Below are 22,544 nucleotides of genomic sequence, written 5' to 3'. Positions count from 1 at the left end.
GAAATGTGAGGGATGGTAGGGGTCTGAGATAGGCATAGTATAGGGCGGGAACCATCGGAATGGCTCGTCGAGCGGTGTAGATGAAAAAGGAGTGAAAGATGTAATGGGTGGGATCGGAGGGAAAACTGCTGAAGCAAATGGATCATATCTCGGGGCTGGCCCGAAGTACCTTCCCCGGATGGGGTGCAGGGATGTCCTGGAGGAAACCAATCGGTAAATCAGTACGGTGGACATCAGACTCAACAGGAGGTAGGGGAGCAACATCAGCGGGTGAGGGTGGAGGAATGAATGGCTCTGCAAGAGGAAAATCAACAGGTCCAGGTATCGGATATGGAACAAGGGTGCGATATCAGGTAATCCAAACGGGACATAGTTGGGACCAGGAATCGGCTCAGATTTAATAGGTGCAATATCAAGCTGACCAAAAGGAACAGGAGCTAGCTCAGGGATAGGCTCTGGATCATCTGGAGGTATGGGGACACGAGCAGGAGATGGTGCAGCAGACATAGTAGTGTCGTCGTCGGAGTCAGTAGCATAAAGCTGCAGTCCGGCCGCCCGTAAAGCTGAAGATATCACAGACTCAAAGGAGTCTAAAACCGAATGCAAACTGGAGTCGGAAGATAACTCAATGACTGGAATAGCTGGAGGAGGGACAGCAACAACATCATCATCAATCTCCCCGTCGCCCTGGGCGTTAGCTGGGGCACCATCCACCAAGAAATAGACATCATCATCAAACAAGTCATCGAAGGGCCAATCCTCGGGAGGAATGACCACAAGGGGAACGACGTTGAGGATCGGTGCCACAATGTGCTCACCATCGGGATGACCGATAAAAAGATGGTCATGGACCGGATAGGAATATCAAAAGGATCCTCAACGGGAACGCCATCAGCTATAGGTAAATCATCGCCAAAATTTGGTAACGCGAATGGCTGGAAGTCGTCCTCATCCTCGGACAACATCTCGGGATCACTCTCAGTGTCCGATGTGAATATCTATGGCTCAGGCTTAACATCGTCGTCCGAAACGACGACCATCGGGTCATGGGCGTCAGATAACCCACTCTCAGAGGACGACACATGATGTCTGTAACACAACAATCATAACATGTGCACATATATTAACCACTAACACTCAGTATATGCAAACAAAGATAATCATCACTTAATCATGTATTCACATTATCCTTCATGAGACCTTTCCATCTCTCTAATCTACCCCATGCAAACCGAACCACCACTTTGACCTTGCAATCGTGTTTCTTGTCCTTCCTTTGTAAAAATATTTGTTCCATGGATCTTCGCGTTTTGTGTATGCAATGAAAAATATATGTAAAAATATTTTCGTGAGAGAGCCCTAATGATTGTAGTCTAGACTCGAGAAGGAATCCTAGTTCGCTACAATCGAAGCTCTGATACCAAACTGTCACACCCTGACTTTTATGGAAGCGTGTTACATGTGACTTGCTTAATATCATTGCATTCAACCATAACAGACAGCTATATGATAGAAATGTAACATCCGACAAAATGGGCTCCCAAAATCCAACCCGTTTTAAATTTTGGATTCTAACCTTTGAAACCTCGTAATTTTTTTCCGCGAACTAAATAACTCTAAAATATTTTCACTTTATATAGCTAATTATATATTTAGTTAATTAATCAATTTAATTAATCTTTCGCAATTTAAAAAGTTACTAGTTAGAGTTCTTTTAGTTAAATTAAGTTATAACTCGGTTAGTGTCAGTTAGTATAAACATTTAAGTTAATGGTCAGATTTGTAACTTTCGGAACTCTAATTAGAAAAAAAAAGAAACAAACAAGCCACAGACCACTGCACCACATTCATGGTTGGTGCAAGACTCATGTGCCCATTTTATATATACACATAAAGGCCGAAAACCATTTAAACTCCTTCCATTTTTGCCGCCAATTTGTCAACCATATCACAGCTTCAACCTTTCCTTCCTAGTACTCGCTGATTGTTCGGAATTTGACAAGATTCCGCGTTTCCATTCTTGCTCCAACATGATTCTAGACATCCTTTCAAAACACATCTCCTTTGAAATATGAAAATGCCGCCCAACTGTTGACATCCATCACTTTGGTTGTATTTCCTTTTCATACCTCCTGAATTGTCGAGAATGATCATAAATTACACGGTTTCCATTTTTAATCAATGATGAAACACCTCCCTATATATCGACTTAATCCCATCTCTCCTTCCTTGACAACTTGAAACACCTTCTTGTACTTCACATTTAAAGCCATCGGCTGCCATCACCCGAAACGACTTGCAAACTTCATCCGTTCTCATATAAATAGTCGCGGAGTTTATTCATCACGTTACCGCACTCTTCCCACACTCGCGAGGACATCGGAGGGCTGCCGGAACATGAAGACGACACCGGAGCCAACCGGAGTTTTCGCTCAACGTTTCGGTACCGATTCTTTTCTTTTCTTCAATCTATTCTTGTATACTGTTCTGATTTTTTATAGCAATGCAAATCCTTTGCTCTCATCCAGATGCGTATTACATCTTCTACAATGTTTGAATATGTGGATTGCTAGGACTTAGGGTGCTTCTTTTAATATTAATTTGGGAAAAAGGGTACAAAGTGAAGCATGATTCAAATAACAACGAGCTTTCAAATATAGTTACGTTTAATAACATTGAAATCATTATATAAGTCAAAATAATTGTTTTTTTTTTTTGTTTCTAATTCAATTTCATTAATAAATTTAATAATTTAATAAAACATCTAATTCAATTGTAAGATCATTTAAATTATTTGCATAAAAAATCTCTTTTAACTTTATAAAAATAAATCAAATAATCCTCTAATATATTCCTTATAAATAATAAATAATATATATATTTGCTATTCTATCGTATCGTTTTAATTAAAATAGAATTTTACACTTACATAAACATTAACTTTTAAATTAGTTAAATATTTTGACTGAACGATCATATGACTTATTAGTTATAATAAATATAAAGAGACTATTTTTATCATATAGCAAATTCATTGTCAATTATTTATCATAACTTTTATCACAATCTTTTTAATCGATTGAAACTTTACAAACTAAACCCCTAATATTCCCAAATTAATTATAGAAGTCCCTATAGTCCCAACACGCGTTAGACTCCAGCTTAAGTTATACCAATTAAACAATATTATTTAATCATAATAGGGTAACACTTTGGAATTCTCTCGACGCCTACGTTACTTACAGTTTAGTTTGGTTTTGCTTGCAACCTAAGGTGAGTAGATCTTACTATTTTCCCTTTTTTGTCACTTTAACTTTTTGGGGTGTTTCAGGTGTCACATTTTTCTATGTTTCGTATAATTTTTCAATAACATGCCAAGTTAAGTGTCATATGTGCTCATGTTTATTTCATGTGTTGTGTTACTTGTTTCATTCATACGCTATACGTGTTTACCGCTTTGTGTCATGGGTTTCATAGTTTCGCTTTTCGCCTTTTGGGGCTTGTATCGCATCATTGTTTCGCTTTTAGCCTTTGGGGCTTGAATCGCATCATTGTATCAAAGTTTCGCTTTTCGCCTTTCGGGGCTTGAATCACATCATTGTTTCTTTGCTTATTGTTTGTGATGTCATGCTATATTATTTACATATGGATTGGTTGATTATTGGATTAATTGAATACGTCACCTATTACACTTAATATCGCATGTTAAATGAAAACAAATAAGGATCTATTCACACAACTATTGTTGACCCAAATTTCTTTTACACATGAAACAGGTACACAAGGTTGATAGCTACTTGAGAAGATACATAGGATTGTGCCTTAGAATAATTAAATCAAGACTATGTTATCTTTTGTATTTTGAATATTGTATGGTTTCATTGGAACAATTATTTGGTTATGTGAGACAAATTAATATTGATGATAATAAATATTCAAACTTTAAATAATTGTCAAAGGCTATGGAACAATCATATCGTACCCCGTGCCATATCCGCTGCGGGTCAGGGTGTGACAGATTGGTATCAGAGCTCGAGACTATAGGGAATTAAGATAGGATATTAGACCCCTAGACTTAGACTATAGTCATATTTGTTTTTAGGTACTTATGTGCTTACTTGCTTGATTGTTTATAGCTTTAAAATATTTAAAGTATATATGCCATGAACACTTATAAATTGTTATGTGCATTACATGTTAAATTGTGTTACATTATTTATGTCCTAAGTATTATTATTCCTCTTTTATCGCTGTCACGTTCACACACCCTATATAACACATGCATATTTTATACCTTAATTTATTATTTCAATATCGATTTATCTAAAGTTTTAATTTAAATTCTTCTTTTTTTGTTACTTGGATTCCATTTATTTTAAGTTTTGAATTTCATTTGCGTTCCTTATCTCGTCAAAGTGGGTTCGTGTGATGGACATGTAGTAACTGGAAGGGTTAGGTACCGGTAGTCGGGACGTCCTGTCTAGGCTGGCAATTCGTATAAATCCTTTAAGGACCAGTTTGCCTACCTGGGGACCCTCGACGAGAGTACTAGTACCTATTAGGCCAAAGCATGTCACACCAAACGCCACGTAAATCAACAACACTTTGATAAGTCAAACGTACCCACGTTAAGTCATGGGTGCCTCCCTCAAGGTTCCATATCACCCCAAATCCTGTCATTTCATGATTTCTTTTGGGATAGTTGTGTGTCAAAGGGTAGATATATGCGGGCCATGCAAACGTTTGTTAATCACGGGGGCCCACGTGATTACGAAAGTGATGCATGGAAGGCATATTGAAACTCTAAGATATACCAACCCTACAACTTTTAGTATTTCATTTTGAAATATTGTCTTATTCTAGGTTTCATTTGACTCCACGATTCATATGATTTCATGATAAAATGTTTACTTATTATATTTTGCGCCACGTTTCACATTATTTTGTATCATAAGCTTCAAATTTCTCTATATATCATAAGTTTCTTATTCATTATGTTGAACACCCTTTATGTCCACTTGTATATATACCCAAAAATTCAAAACTCGTTGCTTTCAATCCTTGTAGACGTCTGCCAAACGCAACCTCAATGGAAAGCGTGTTGGGAATTCTGGGCGTCGCATGGAGTCTCACCTTGCCAAAGAGATGGCCGCTATCCTACCCAACATCGTGGCTCAAGTTCACCAAACCCTCAAGGGGGCCGGTGACCAATAGAACCATGGTGGTTCTGGTTCGTCCAAATGCTCATTCAAACATTGCAAGTCTTGTGACCCTCCTACTTATGAAGGCTCCGGTGGTGCTACTACTCTTCTCCGTTGGTTCGAAGAAATGGAAAGTACGTTTCTGAATTTCGAATGTCCCAACAATCGTAAGGTTCGATATGCTACGGGTCGTTTGTTAGGAAATGCATTAACTTGGTGGAATGCTGAGAAAAATACCCATGGTGAGGAAGTTGCTGTGGCTTTGACCTGGGAGCAGCTCACGGAGATTATGAAGGAGGAGTTTTGCCCCCAACAGGAAATCAAGAACTTAGAAGATGAATTCTGGGCTTTGAAACAGATTGAAGTTGAGAACATGGCTTACAATAAGCGGTTTCACGAGCTTACAAAGATGGCTCCGTATCTATTCACTCCCCTTACCAGACTTATTCAGCAGTACATTAAGGGTCTCCCAGCAGTTATCAAGGACACGGTGGAAGGTAGTAAACCGGCTACTCTCGAGGGGGCCATGCGTCTGGCTGGCCAGCTCACCGAAAATCGAGTACAATCAAGAGACCTGAAATGCAAAGGGGATCAGGGTTCATCGGACAAGGCTCCTGCTGAAAAACCAAAGGAGGTTAAAGAAACAAAAACTGAATCGTCTTCTCACTCTGATTTTAAGAAGAAACGCAAGGGAAATGGAAGAAACTATGCGGTTACCACAAACCCCCCTATCCCAGCCGTGCCGTTGAACCAGGTCGCACCAACTATCCACCCAAACAAAAAGCCCTACACTGGTCCTCACCCTCAATGTAACACCTGCCAATATCACCATCAACCCACCGTACCATGCCGACTTTGTGCCAATTGTGGGCGATATGGTCATCTGATTAACACTTGTCGTACTCATCAAAACCAAGTTCCACCTCCTGCCCAAAACATGATCCAACCCTATCAACAATCACAATATCCCATGGTACCCTATATTAGAGCCTGTTTCAATTGTGGTGACCCTATCGATTTAAGAAACACGTGCCCTAGACTGGTTAACATCATTAACACTAAAGCCCAAGCAAACCCAGTTAACCAAGGGAATCAAGCTAACCCAGCACCCCCACCAGCAAGAGGGAGAGCCTACAACATCAACGCCAACCCAGCTGAGGTCAAGAACAACGGCGCGAACAAGCAACCTAACTAGCCTTATTCCATCATGAAGACTCAAGGCCCGCTCTAGTTGCCTATTTTAATTCCATTCCAATCTTTTACCAATTACATTTCTTGTTTTGACTATTCAAGTGACAATTGTTTTCAATTTGGGTTTTAACATTTCAAGTTAACATTATTTCATATTATTTCCATCGTTGCCATTAATATTATGCTACGCCAATTGGTTTTCTTTACATTTCATATCATGTCATCTAACAACGACTAAATTTCATGTCATTTCATTTCATCATACATCATGGTGGACCTCGTTTCAGAACTTAGGGAAAGTGGGTCACGCCTCACTTTTTCATAGGCTGACCACTTCCCTATAACACAAGATAGAGGTACCATCATTATTTAGTCTTGTTTTCTTTGGATTTGAGACTCAAGCATTGGTTGTTGTGTTATGTTTGGTAGATTTTAGGACGAGTCACGTAGAACTAATCACGATTTCCAAAAGTCTTCAGTGCGGTGACCCAACTTACCACACTTGTCGTACTTTGGAATTCGACAAACTCCTTCATGATGACGCTTGCACTGATTGCATTTAGGCAGAGTGCCCAGGTATCCCTTAACTGGAGCGTCATTCATGGCTGCAAGAGATTTCGCATCTTGAGGGGGGTTGGGGTCACGCTTCTTGTTGTTGAAACCCTTGTTGTTGCGTGTTGCTTGGTTCAGATTCGAATGCATTCTCTTCTTGTCACCAGACGACTCAGCATGCGTCTCGGTCTTTTCTGACAGCCAGAGTTACAGCCTCAGTGATCGTTTGAGGTTTGGCCGAAGTTACCATGCCGCGAAATTCTGAGGCCAATCCCCAAATGTAGCATTCAACACGCTTAAATTCCAGAGTCATCATATAGGGGATCACCCTTGACAGATCGTGGAACCTTTGAGTATACCCAGTGATGTCAGCACCTTCCATAGTCAAGTTCCAGAACTCAGTCTCCAACCTTTGGAGTTCAGCACATGAGCAATACTTCTCTCTCATTCTTTCTTTCAGTTCAGCCCAAGTTAGGCCATAAGCGGCATCATCACCCAGGGTTTGGACTTGCAAGTTCCACCACGTCAGAGCTTCATCGACAAACAAACCAGTAGCAAAAGTGACTTGTTGATCTGCGGTACACTTGCTCATGCGGATAGTGGCTTCAATCTTTTCCATCCAACGTACAAATGCCACTGCACCTCCAGTGTCGTCGTAGTTCAGCGGTTTGCAGTCGAGAAACTGCTTGAACGTACAGCCCTGAGCTGCGTTTCCTCCAGATGAATCTCCCTCCATTCCCATTACGTCTAGTATTGCTTGGCCCGCCACTGTCTTGAGTTCGGTTTGCCTCGTATTGGGCGATAGCAGCGGAGATCCTTTCTTCCAGTAGAGCGTTCAGCTCTTCAGCAGTTCTTGGCAGTGGGGGAGGAGGAGGTTGATCATGAGCGTTCACAGCTTTTCTTGGTGCCATGTTCTGACAGAACATAACACAATAGGGTTAAACATTTACTTGATATCGTCTTACGTGACAGTAGTAGTATATATACACAAGCATATACCACATAATTGACATCAAACAATTATTACTCTAGCAGAGTTATTTAGTAGGCTGGGGGAGGGGTGTTCACTTTTGACCCTTTTCTTGCACTGAGGGAAGCTATACGTGACAAGACTTGCTGTGGTTTATGTGCACTAAATTCCATAATTATGTATGCATCTATAATTATGTAACTCCTTGCACAATCCGCATAGTTCGTTTCATCCTCGTATCACTTCCTTCAGATAGGCCATTGCTCTCAGGTAAAGTCACGTATACTTGTGACATTCTACTTCTAGTATATGTATTTATCACACATGATTACAAGCAATTGTTAATCACAGATAAGTGCTATTCTAGTGCACCCTAAGTCTCGTAGTGTCTTTTCTAGACTCTTGGTAAACAGTTTCAGGTAGTGGATGTCGTGGAAAGTTTATGCAATGAAAACTTTTTGAAAAATTGTTTTCGTGATAGGATCTTAGAGATTGTAGACTAGACTCGAGAAGGAATCCTAGTTCACTACAATCGCAGCTCTGATACCAATCTGTCACACCCCTTTCTGCGGCGAAAGCACGAGGTGTGATCATGAAAGGTTCTCATTGCATACGAAAGGTAAACATACTACATGATCGTAAAAATAACTTCAAATACCAAACATTTCATAACTTGAAAGCATAAGTTTAGCGTTTACATCACGAGATAACATAAAACATTGTCTTGAAAGTTTACAACTTTATTTAAAGATAAACATAGACGACATCCACAAGCATGAGTAAGACCGCGCGCACATCCACCTTTAGTTACCTGAAATACATGTGAGTTTTGGAAAAACGTCAACATAATGTTGGTGTGAATTCATGCAGTTCTTGTATTGAACGTTTGTATACTTTGTATGAAAAACATGGTATGTATCTTGTGTAAATCAAGTATTCATGTATAAATCAAGTATTCTTGTATAAATCATATATTTTGTTCTGCAGTCTAAGTATGTACACGATTAATGGTGCTTATGGTACCCTATTCGTGACACGATTTCTCGTATCATTTCTCAAAACGCATCATACTTGGTACTAGTTATCACCAAGAGTGCTTCTTGTTTTTGTATCATACCATTTGTAAACATTGTAATATTTGTAACATGTATTTCACCCCCGAAGTTATAAAACCAAACACAGTTAAGGAAGACGGGGAGCATGAACTCACAACTTTGCGTTCCTTGCGTCATAAACTTCACCGGGTTTTTGCTTATAATCCGTCGTGACCTAAACGTGGTTTATTATTGTTAGTCACTAGACTTGTATTGCACATGCACAAGTCACTATCTTTTGTATATGTATTCTTGTGTTAAAAATAGTTTATATTTTTGACTATGTGTCTTACTTATATTATTTTCTCAACAATAAATATAAGTATCTTGTATTTTTCACCCGAATTATGTATTTTGTCTAAATCTTCACTTCACGTTCATAACTTGTCCAAGTTATTTATTCTTTCAAGTAATATATTTTCATAAATATATTTTCTTGTATTTGTCTAAGCATGCTGTATGTGTATTTTTGTATTTTCACTCCTTAGAAGTATTTAGTGTATTTTTAGGTCCTAATACACTATCATGTATAATACATACTACATACACTTAGCACAAAATTTTGGTGATTAAATAATATATATATTTTTCTCAAAATATACCTACTTAATATCAATTTTAACCTTGAAGAAATCATCATTTCTTAACACAAAAATTAGGGAAACCTTGGTAAATGCCTTGGTATACATTTTTAGGGATTAAGTTTCTAAAAAACTTATATTTTTCTAAGTGTCAAAATTTATAAAAATTTTGACAGAGTTTCCCCTAAAAATGGAGGTTTCCCATGTTTTCAAAACATGTGTTTATTTTCTTTTTTTTAAATCATCATCAACATCAATTTCAACAACAATCATCAACAACATACACTAATTTCTCTATTTCATGAACTTGAATATTACAAAAATGTGTAGTAACTTACTAGTGTATTTAGTAAGTCTTGTTACCCCTTTAAAGTATGATTGCTTCTTTAAAAACTCCATTTTTAAAGAATATGATCCTTTACAACTTATGTTCATGTTTTCTAAAAATACTTCTTCTTGTATTAGTGAAACTTGTATTTTTAGCTTGGTTTCATGGTAAATCATACTTGAAATAATTAGATTTACAAGACTGTAAATTTACTTGTTCATCATTTTACAAGAAACATCATATTTGTTCAAGTTCATGACTTTTTGTGAGGATGATTCATAACCTTTAACATGTTCATCCCGTCATCTTGCTAGATTATGTTTTTAATCATGATCTAGCAAGATTATATGGTAATCTACATCATTTCTACAAACAATCAATAATCATCAAGTATAGCAACTCATATTCATCAAGATTTCTTCATATTTAGAGCTTCATGATTAACATAAAGATTTTTCTTTTAACCACTTAAAATGGAAGTAAAATAGCAAGATCAAAGTTCTTACCACTAGCACAAGGCTAGGGATGATCAAGTGAAGATAAGAGATGGATAAAAGCAAATGGTGAAGGTCCTCGGACTTCCGAAAGTTCCTAGCTTCCTTATGCACCTTCTAACACACTTGTATATGCTTGGAATGTAGAAGAAGTGAATGAATGAAGGTGATGGTGGTGTTGTGGGTTACGGCCGAAGCTAAGAAGAAGAGGAGGAGAAGTGGTTTGATGTTAAGAGGTGAGAGGATGAAGGACCCTTGTGTTTATATAGCTATTCTTCCAACATTTCTTAAACCATAGGTTAATATGTTCCCTAAAGTGGTAGACAAGATCAAGTTAAATATTCAAATAAAATCAAGGTGGGGGCCACCTTGTAACCGTATGGTTGGGGGGGGGGGTCTTGGTTACATTTCAATTCCAAGTTACTTAATCTAGTTACATGTTAAGTGTTGGATTTTAGGGGTTTAAGTATGTTTATATGTTTTAGGATATGATATGATGTTTAGTGAACAATACTAGCTTTGTGGCATTAAAACAATGCTTCTAGTAAAATTCTGATGTTTCTGGTGATGTCCGGTCGTTCAGTTAAATACCGGTTCGTGAAAGTGCTAAATTGCACCGTTTAGTGTCCTTTTGTAACACCTTCAATTCCCGACACTTAGGGAAGTATTCTGGATGATAAATCACGGATTCTGCATAATATTTCAGGGTTAAAATGCTGAATTATGGCTGATTATAGCTGAATTTGATAAAATTCTGCACTTAAAGTGCGTTTCGGGTGCTTTTTAGTGTGTATTTTAGCTTCCGGATGGTATATATATATATAAACCCTTGTATGTACTCTTGGGTTTTAATGTATTCTTGTCATTGGACCTACACCTAGGCTCCAGTTTTATTGTCTAACTGTTTTCTGTAGAATTGTTGACACAGTGTGTATTACCGGTGAGTTTACTAGTATTTCTGACGCAACGCTCTTGTTAATGCATAAAGCAATATTTTGTAGTATAAAACGTGCATGAATTCACTTGTATAGTATGTAATCAAATAATGTTGACATTTAAGCACATAATTGCAGTCATTAAATAATAATTAAAGTGTACGGAAATTACTGGTTTGGTGCCCGTTGTCACAGTTAATGTGATAGGGGGAATGCGGAGACATACGTCTTCTCCTTGTCGTGACTTGTGCCGTTGCAGGATCGCGTGACAAGTTGCTGACAGGATTGTGTGTAATTGTTACAACTGTGCCTACAGTTATCACTAACCAATCCTGAACAATTTCGTAAGCAATAAAACCTTGTGTTTTATTTCTTGGATTGTGTAATTATCTATGATACTTGCACAATAACAATCCTTGTTTAAATTCAAACCCTTAAACACTTTCTGGAAAGTTATACGCAAACTGATACGTAAACGTAATCAGTTTAATGCGACAAACGCTCCGGAATAGTGACTTATGCTTAACATACCTTAAATAACCTTTACATAACCTAGAAATAAGTTTTGAAGGGTTTGGAATGTAAAAAACAAGCTTATTCGATCACAGGGACTATTTGCGTCAAACTGCAAAAGTCTGTCGTTTCGTATAGCAACGTACATTCCAGAACATGATCATAAGCTAAACATACAATAAATAACCTTAACATGGCTTAGAAATAAGCTTTGAGGGGTTCGGTATGCGAAAATGCGCTTATTTGATCACAGGGACTCAAAGCGTCAAAAATTGCGTAAGTTTTCATTTTCGCGCATATGTTACGTTCTGACCATACCCGGACATCCAAGAATTTTTGTAATCATTAAAATATTATATTTTAGTGATAGGAATGAAAAAATACCATTCATCGCGCAATTTGGATCGTTTTCGCGTCCGTTCAAGTTTCGTCGTAATTAACCAAACAACGCGACCGTACGACCAAACGAACCAACATCCGAGATATTTCCAAACATATTTTGTCACACCCCGACCACGTGGAACATACAAAACGTGGCGGAAATGTCGGGGAGTGTTGTAACATAATCAATTGTTTCAAATCCATGGTAAATGAAGTTTCGTTTTATTAATCAAACATGAAAGTTTACATTGTTTAATCTAGAACAAAAGAGTACATAACATAGATTAACTAGTTCTTGTCTTGTTTTAAGTCACTAAGGCACATGTCCGCCTAAGTATGTCTTGATAAGTCCTATGCATCATCTCCTGAAAACACATGTGAAAATAGGTACGTCAGCATAAAAATGCCTGTGAGATACATTGGTTTTGTGAAAACGGGATTCATGACTTATGTTTGAGAAAATGTTTAGTCATGAACCTCGTATTTTGCTTTGTCTTGTAAATCATTTGAAAAACGGTAAGATCAAATGATATGTATAAATAAGAGAACACTGTATGGTTAAACGTATAACCATGTAAAATGAGTTTGTATAAGATAAGTCGTTTGTAAAACAATGTCTCGTGAAAAGTGTGTTATTTGTATAAAATGTCATATGTCTCAAATTGAAATGATTCAAATAACGCTACGATATGTAATACCATACAAACACTTATATATAGGAAGTACCAGCGGCGTATCCACCATGCTTGTATCATATTACACACGCCTCGTTACTTAATCACTTACTCAAACCAAACCATCAGAATGAAATGATTAACAATTGTGGAAATGTTTATGTATAGTCAAGTGTCTAATGTCAAATGTAAATCATGTCAACGGATACAACTGGTTTACACGGTTCAATGGTTACAAACGGTTCATATAATCGAGGGGTTAAGACGGTTCACATAGTCAAATGGTTACAACGGTTCAAAATGTAGTATAATGTGTTCATATGCTGGATGAGCATATGCAACAGAAATGCAATGTGAAACAATGTACTACATATGCACACAATGGGCGTACGTAGCATGAAATGTATTGTAGAGTACAACGGTTCAAAATGTAGAATAATGTGTTTATATGCTGGATGAGCATATGCAACAGAAATGCAATGTGAAACAATGTACTACGTATGCACACAATGGGCGTACGTAGCATGAAATGTATTGTAGAGTACAACGGTTCAAAATGTAGTATAATGTGTTCATATGCTGGATGAGCATATGCAACAGAAATGCAATGTGAAACAATGTACTACGTATGCACACAATGGGCGTACGTAGCATGAAATGTGATGTAAAGCAATGTACTAAGTACGCATACAATGGGCATACATAGCATAAACATAATGAAATCAGGTACTATATATGTACTATCGAACATAGCAATATATGATGTGAAAACCGGAAAGCATGAAAGTAGCAAGTAGGCACATGTGTTTCACCCCAAAACAGTTTGGAAAACAGTAAAAGAGGGGTTCAATGTACTCACCTGAGATTGCTTTGAATTCCTTGTATAATAACCAGATAATGCTGGTGATCACGGGATATCAAACGGCACCTAATAGGTAGCTATATTAATATACCGGACCAAAATCGGAAGGATCGGATAGTATGCGGGTTCGTAAACCAAACGAGTATGGAGACTCGTGTAATATGGTTTAACAAAGCCTACATACTAAAATGAAACCTAACCTAAGTGCTTACGCCCCATCATGACCCGTTCAGGTAGCTTAGGCTACCCTAACGCGTCGTTCGCGTAGAACGCGTTCGGAACGCCTAACATCGCGACCACTAGGTATAACCTCAGAAGGTTATAGCTATGGTCACCTAATGTGTTTGGTCGGATCCTAATGATCGACCAAATGGGTCGGGTTCGAAAGTATAAGCGATGGTTTAGATCGCTTACCTTACGACCCTATATAAGCACTAAACTAAAAGTGACGAGCTAAGCATGTTAGAACATGCTTAACTAAGTTTAGAAAACAGGTTTGGCATCAAAACAAACGGCTTTGATGCCCACGAGTAGTTTGGTTACAAAATACGCAAGAATGCGCATTTTGGCCGAAATTACGACTCGTCACTGAGCCTAGATAACGTGGTAATCAGTAGGTATGGTCACTACGGACCATAACCATCGTGATCACGCTCACGTTATGAAGTTCCATGAACTTCACATCGACCAAAAGCTGGTCAATGCAGAAAGTCAACAAAATGTTGACTTTCGGACTCGAAAAGCGAATAAAAGAGCGAAAGAAGACTTACGGAGGGTCCCCGAGTGCTAATCTAGATCAAATAGCTCAGGTATGAAACAATGGTTTCAACTTAGAGCTTTAAGATCAGATTGTTGTGATTTTTACACAAAAGGGGGGGGGGGTATTTATAGGAAAAGTGGAACCGTTAGGATCGTTTATCGAATATCGTGCCGCGATCTCGAGCGTACACTTGTCAAATTCTTGTGGTAAGTCAGAAAATGCCCCTTGGCCTTTGATTGGGTGAAAGGGCATCGCCCCTTGATCGAACGAAAGGCCAACTGCATTAAATAGATGCATTGAATCTGTCTGACAGTCCCACGCGCCCCGCCTAAGGTTCCCAGATCAGAATTTTCAATTTTGGTCCCTGCACTTCAGAAACACGTAATTTGGCCCATTTTTGGCACTTTTAAGCCCCGTTAACCTCATTTCAAGGCTCTAGGATGAAGTTAAAGTGTAGGGGACTTGAAATATGCTCAAAAATATTCTGGATGTCGGTTCGTTTGGCCGTACGATCGCGATGTTCGCTTAATTACGACGGAATGCGCATAAGCGCGAAAGACGATCCAAATGACGCGACGAATGGATTTTTCTCAAGCCAAACACTAAGGCATAATATAAGGATGCTTACATAAATTTTTGGATGTCTGGATGTATTCAGAACGTAAGTTACGCGCGAAAGTGCAAACTTGTGCACTTTTTGACACTTTTAGTCCCTGAATGACCCAAAAGTTTGTTTTAGCATACCAAACCCCTCAAAGCCTATTTCTAAGCTATGTAAAGGATATTTATGGTATGTTTAACTTATGGACATGTTCCGGAATGTTCGTTACAGTTCAAATTGGCATACTTTCGCAGTTTGTCAAGTTTGGTCCCTGTAAGCGAATTAACTTGTTTTTGCCATACCAAAGCCTTCAAAACTTATTTCTAAGTTATGTAAAGGTTATTTAAGGTATGTTGAGTATATGTTGATGTTCCGGAGTATTTGTCGCATTAAACTGAGTACGTTTAAGCATCAGTTAGCGTATAACTCTCCAGAAAGCGATGTAGAGTTTGAAATTGAACAAGAATTGTTATGTGTAAAAGATACACATATTTATACAAGATCCCAAGTATGAAATACAATATTTCATTGGTTTGGTATTTGTTTGATGGTTGCGGTGACACATGTGTCACAGTCTCCCCTACTTTAGGAAATTTCATCCCGAAATTTATTCGTAGGAGTCTATTTGTGAATTTGCCAAATAACCACCAACGATATGTAAGGCAATATCTTGTCATTTCCTTAACGGTCATTCTTCCAAAACGAAAATGAACAGATGGGTCATTTTCAATGGTTGCTTCATCAGAATTGGAACTGAAGGATTACACAACGGATATTCGTTTCCTCAACAGATAATCTTCAGAAACGAAAATGAACAAACGGGGTCATCTTCAACGGTTGCTTCCTCAGAGTTGGAAATGAAGTATTACACAACGGATATTCATTTCCTCAACGGATAATCTTCAGAAACGAAAATGAACTAACGGAGTCATCTTCAACGGTTGCTTCCTCAGAGTTGGAAATGAAGGATTACACAACGGATATTCATTTCCTCAACGGATAATCTTCAGAAACGAAAATGAACAAACGGGGTCATCTTCAACGGTTGCTTCCTCAGAGTTGGAAATGAAGTATTACACAACGGATATTCATTTCCTCAACGGATAATCTTCAGAAACGAAAATGAACTAACAGAGTCATCTTCAACGGTTGCTTCCTCAGAGTTGGAAATGAAGGATTACACAACGGATATTCATTTCCTCAACGGATAATCTTCAGAAACGAAAATGAACAAACGGGGTCATCTTCAACGGTTGCTTCCTCAGAGTTGGAAATGAAGTATTACACAACGGATATTCATTTCCTCAACGGATAATCTTCAGAAACGAAAATGAACTAACAGAGTCATCTTCAACGGTTGCTTCCTCAGAGTTGGAAATGAAGGATTACACAACGGATATTCATTTCCTCAACGGATAATCTTCAGAAACGAAAATGAACAAACGGGGTCATCTTCAACGGTTGCTTCATCAGAATTGGAAATGAATGGGGTTAACTCTAGACACATGACAGAACTTGCTGTGATTTCTGTGCACTAGATTCCATAATTATGTATGCATCCATAATTACGTAATCCCTTGCACAGTCCGCATAGTTTGTTTTGTAATGTTTTGGGGAAGGATATCAGACTTGTGATGAGGGTGACTAGACTTCCATCGGTTCCTTTTTAATTAGATCGACAGGGGATCTTCTTAGTTAGGCCACCAAGGAGTCCTTTCAGCTATATCATCACATGATATCCCTAACCAGATTTTTGGATGAATCTTTTTAGCTAGACCACTTAAGGGGTCTAATTATGAAGTAGTACTTTATAATCCGAGGGACTTAACTATAACATAGAAGTCCATTGAGGATTTTAAGTAATACCTTTGGGCATCCTACTATGAATCTCTTGTACACGGATATGTAAGATTCTACGAAGATTTGGATAACATAATTTGGATCACACAACAACATATAAGGAAACACATAAGCACATAGTCACATAATTGTTTAACTTGATCATAATTTGTTATTAACTTGTTATCGATCGAATACGGATATGGAAATCTGTCGACGGATCTCAATGTTCACTAGAATCTATCTGAGAAGATAGAAAGATCTCCCAAAATTCGATTTTTGATTACAAGGAATCACCACATTCGAATGAAGGTATATAACAATTAAAGACTTACGGAAATCCCTAGGTACCCTATTAAGGATTTATAGTGGTACCTTGGGTATTCGTCTTGTGTTGTAACCTGCGCCTTGTACTTCGTTTCCTTAGAATAAACGGGTACTTAGGAATTCCGTGGAAGACGCAAGCGATTATAGAATGGGAGAATTTTGGGGGTAGTTTGTTCTTCAAGGAATACGGTTCCTTGATTGTCGGTATTGCAAGGGATATGTCGTTTATACATGCAACCATAGAAATACATTGCAATGTAAATGAAAGATTTATTTATAAACAGCGATATCAATTGTTCCTTGGATCTTGACAACAAAAGAAACTTAATACATAAGACATGATTATTTCTAAACGATGTTGTCTTCTAGTCAGTCGGGTGATCATCCTTGTGCTAGATTTGCATTAGCAAGCTTTGGGCAATTTCTTCGGAAATGATCCATCTCGCCACAGTTGAAACAAGAACCTGGTAGGAAACGACCTTGAGCGGGATTGTTGCCAGCTTGGTTTGGTGCAGCTGCAGCTGGGCAGATTCTTGTTGTATGGCCTATGAGTCCACAAGTTTGGCATTTGCGGCACCGTACATTGGCGTGATGATGGAGGCTACATTGGTTGCACAAGGGTGCAGTTCCATTGTATGGTTTTCTAGCAGGGGGTTGAGCTGGTTGGTTGGCTTGACCATTGTGAGCGACTACGGCGAAGTTCTGAGAAGCCTTTCGCTTCTTTGACTTTTTAGAGGATTCAGTCTGTTCATCCATGGTCTTTGATTTCCCGATTGGGTTCGATTCCCCGACCGGTTTCTTGTCACCTTTTCGGAAAAGTTTACCTTTCCTGATCTTTGATTCAGTCAAGGTTGCAGATAGCTCAATGGCCTGTCGGACTGTAGTAGGGTTGCTACCAATCACAATGTCTTGTATTGAGTCTGGGAGGCCATCAATGTACTTCTCGATTGCCTTATCCAAAGGTGTAACCATATCTGGGCATAACAAACTTAACTCCTCATAACGGTCTGTGTAGGCTCGATGCTCACCGCTAACTTGCTTAAGATCGTCGAACTCCGTTTCCAAAGCCCTGATCTCGTGACGAGGACAGAATTCCTTCATCATCAGAGCTCGAAGCTCTTGCCATGTTTGAGCTAGTGCCGCATCGGCACCCCTATCTCTCATCACACCATTCCACCATGTCAAAGCTCGTTTCTCAAAGACGCTAGATGCGAATTCTACCTTTCGCTCGTTTGGACATTGAACATGTCTGAAGGTGTTCTCTAAACTCTCGAACCATTGCAGAAGGGCAGTCGCTCCTTGAGATCCAGAAAACTTTGATGGCTTAGCCGAGTTGAACGTCTTGAAGTTGCAGGGGGCACTATGGTTGTTGTTGGCCTGGTTCCATTGAGCAAAGAGGTTTGGGAATTGAGCAGCCATCTGCTGCGCAATGATCTCTGCCAGTTCTGCAGTCGCTATCTGGTTTTCGCGTCGAGGAGGCATTCTAGAAGAGGGACAAGAAAGAAAGTAAATGAAATGGCATTGGGTAAGAATAGGATGTTACAATTACCAGCCATAATCATGGTTGAGGGTCGTTTGTTAGAATCCACGAAGCAAACAAACAACACCAAGGCTGAATCAAAGCAAATAGATCCTCATAGTGTATCGCGAAGACATGCTCGCCTATAAGTGGATACTCACCCCAAGAGTTCCCAGGTAAGAGTGACTGGTCCGATTATGTGGATTTGTACGAACACTCTAACCTTAGACAGAAAACCCAGGGTACAGGCATTCACTCTTCCAGTTCGCACGTGTTCACACTAGTTAGGACCCAAAACTTTGACGGGAGTTTTGAAAATTAAAAGGGGTTCAAAACCTTATAACAAAGGGTTCAAAACCTTACAATAGAGGGTTCAAAACCTAGTAATCAATCATCCTAGAACAGATGATTAGTTTTCAAGGCGGTTTTGAAATTTATGTTCTTGTTGTGGTCGTCGCCTAAGGATAGGTGACGGTATTGTTTTATGACTAAACGCAGGTGAACTCGCGTTAGGGTCCTAGGAAGGTTATAGACTAGGTCAAAGCATTACTAATAACCTAATTCCCTATAACCATTGGCTCTGATACCATCTTTTCTGTCACACCCCGACCACGTGGAACATACAAAACGTGGCGGAAATGTCGGGGAGTGTTGTAACAGAATCAATTGTTTCAAATCCATGGTAAATGAAGTTTCGTTTTATTAATCAAACATGAAAGTTTACATTATTTAATCTAGAACAAAAGAGTACATAACATAGATTAACTAGTTCTTGTCTTGTTTTAAGTCACTAAGGCACATGTCCGCCTAAGTATGTCTTGATAAGTCCTATGCATCATCTCCTGAAAACACATGTGAAAATAGGTACGTCAGCATAAAAATGCCTGTGAGATACATTGGTTTTGTGAAAACGGGATTCATGACTTATGTTTGAGAAAATGTTTAGTCATGAACCTCGTATTTTGCTTTGTCTTGTAAATCATTTGAAAAACGATAAGATCAGATGATATGTATAAATAAGAGAACACTGTATGGTTAAACGGATAACCATGTAAAATGAGTTTGTAAAACAATGTCTCATGAAAAGTGTGTTATTTGTATAAAATGTCATATGTCTCAAATTGAAATGATTCAAATAACGCTACGATATATGATACCATACAAACACTTATATATAGGAAGTACCAACGGCGTATCCACCATGCTTGTATCATATTACACACGCCTCGTTACTTAATCACTTACCCAAACCATCCACCATGTAAGATTGTTCTTGTATAACTCAATTGTTTATTGTGTAAACCATGTCAAATGTCTATGTTCAATGTAAACCACCAAATGTGTATGTCAATGTCAACGTGTTTATGTTCAATGTAAATCATGTAACGTGTATCCCAAAATGTATCATGTATGGTAAGCGAAATGTATCAACTTAAACCATATGCACGAAAACATAGTATTGAAGTAAAACTTGGTTTAAATCAAAGTAATGTTCTGTGGAAATGCATGCTATACTGATATTAACATTTATGCGGTATTGTAAACTATGCATACATCAAATGATATGTATAAATAAGAGAACACTGTATGGTTAAACGTATAACCATGTAAAATGAGTTTGTATAAGATAAGTCGTTTGTAAAACAATGTCTCGTGAAAAGTGTGTTATTTGTATAAAATGTCATATGTCTCAAATTGAAATGATTCAAATAACGCTACGATATGTAATACCATACAAACACTTATATATAGGAAGTACCAGCGGCGTATCCACCATGCTTGTATCATATTACACACGCCTCGTTACTTAATCACTTACTCAAACCAAACCATCAGAATGAAATGATTAACAATTGTGGAAATGTTTATGTATAGTCAAGTGTCTAATGTCAAATGTAAATCATGTCAACGGATACAACTGGTTTACACGGTTCAATGGTTACAAACGGTTTATATAATCGAGGGGTTAAGACGGTTCACATAGTCAAATGGTTACAACGGTTCAAAATGTAGTATAATGTGTTCATATGCTGGATGAGCATATGCAACAGAAATGCAATGTGAAACAATGTACTACGTATGCACACAATGGGCGTACGTAGCATGAAATGTATTGTAGAGTACAACGGTTCAAAATGTAGAATAATGTGTTCATATGCTGGATGAGCATATGCAACAGAAATGCAATGTGAAACAATGTACTACGTATGCACACAATGGGCGTACGTAGCATGAAATGTATTGTAGAGTACAACGGTTCAAAATGTAGTATAATGTGTTCATATGCTGGATGAGCATATGCAACAGAAATGCAATGTGAAACAATGTACTACGTATGCACACAATGGGCGTACGTAGCATGAAATGTGATGTAAAGCAATGTACTAAGTACGCATACAATGGGCATACATAGCATAAACATAATGAAATCAGGTACTATATATGTACTATCGAACATAGCAGTATATGATGTGAAAACCGGAAAGCATGAAAGTAGCAAGTAGGCACATGTGTTTCACCCCAAAACAGTTTGGAAAACAGTAAAATAGGGGTTCAATGTACTCACCTGAGATTGCTTTGAATTCCTTGTATAATAACCAGATAATGCTGGTGATCACGGGATATCAAACGGCACCTAATAGGTAGCTATATTAATATACCGGACCAAAATCGGAAGGATCGGATAGTATGCGGGTTCGTAAACCAAACGAGTATGGAGACTCGTGTAATATGGTTTAACAAAGCCTACATACTAAAATGAAACCTAACCTAAGTGCTTACGCCCCATCATGACCCGTTCAGGTAGCTTAGGCTACCCTAACGCGTCGTTCGCGTAGAACGCGTTCGGAACGCCTAACATCGCGACCACTAGGTATAACCTCGGAAGGTTATAGCTATGGTCACCTAATGTGTTTGGTCGGATCCTAATGATCGACCAAATGGGTCGGGTTCGAAAGTATAAGCGATGGTTTAGATCGCTTACCTTACGACTCTATATAAGCACTAAACTAAAAGTGACGAGCTAAGCATGTTAGAACATGCTTAACTAAGTTTAGAAAACAGGTTTGGCATCAAAACAAACGGCTTTGATGCCCACGAGTAGTTTGGTTACAAAATACGCAAGAATGCGCATTTTGGCCGAAACTACGACTCGTCACTGAGCCTAGATAACGTGGTAATCAGTAGGTATGGTCACTACGGACCATAACCATCGTGATCATGCTCACGTTATGAAGTTCCATGAACTTCACATTGACCAAAAGCTGGTCAATGCAGAAAGTCAACAAAATGTTGACTTTCGGACTCGAAAAGCGAATAAAAGAGCGAAAGAAGACTTACGGAGGGTCCCCGAGTGCTAATTTAGATCAAATAGCTCAGGTATGAAACAATGGTTTCAACTTAGAGCTTTAAGATCAGATTGTTGTGATTTTTACACAAAAGGGGGGGGGGTATTTATAGGAAAAGTGGAACCGTTAGGATCGTTTATCGAATATCGTGCCGCGATCTCGAGCGTACACTTGTCAAATTCTTGTGGTAAGTCAGAAAACGCCCCTTGGCTCTTGATTGGGTGAAAGGGCATCGCCCCTTGATCGAACGAAAGGCCAACTGCATTAAATAGATGCATTGAATCTGTCTGACAGTCCCACGCGCCCCGCGTAAGGATTTGGTAAATCCTTACGCGCCCCGCCTAAGGTTCCCAGATCAGAATTTTCAATTTTGGT

The sequence above is a fragment of the Helianthus annuus genome, chromosome 4, assembly GCF_002127325.2.
Source record: "Helianthus annuus cultivar XRQ/B chromosome 4, HanXRQr2.0-SUNRISE, whole genome shotgun sequence".
NCBI lineage: Eukaryota > Viridiplantae > Streptophyta > Magnoliopsida > Asterales > Asteraceae > Helianthus > Helianthus annuus.
Note: the sequence above shows the minus strand (reverse complement) of the source record.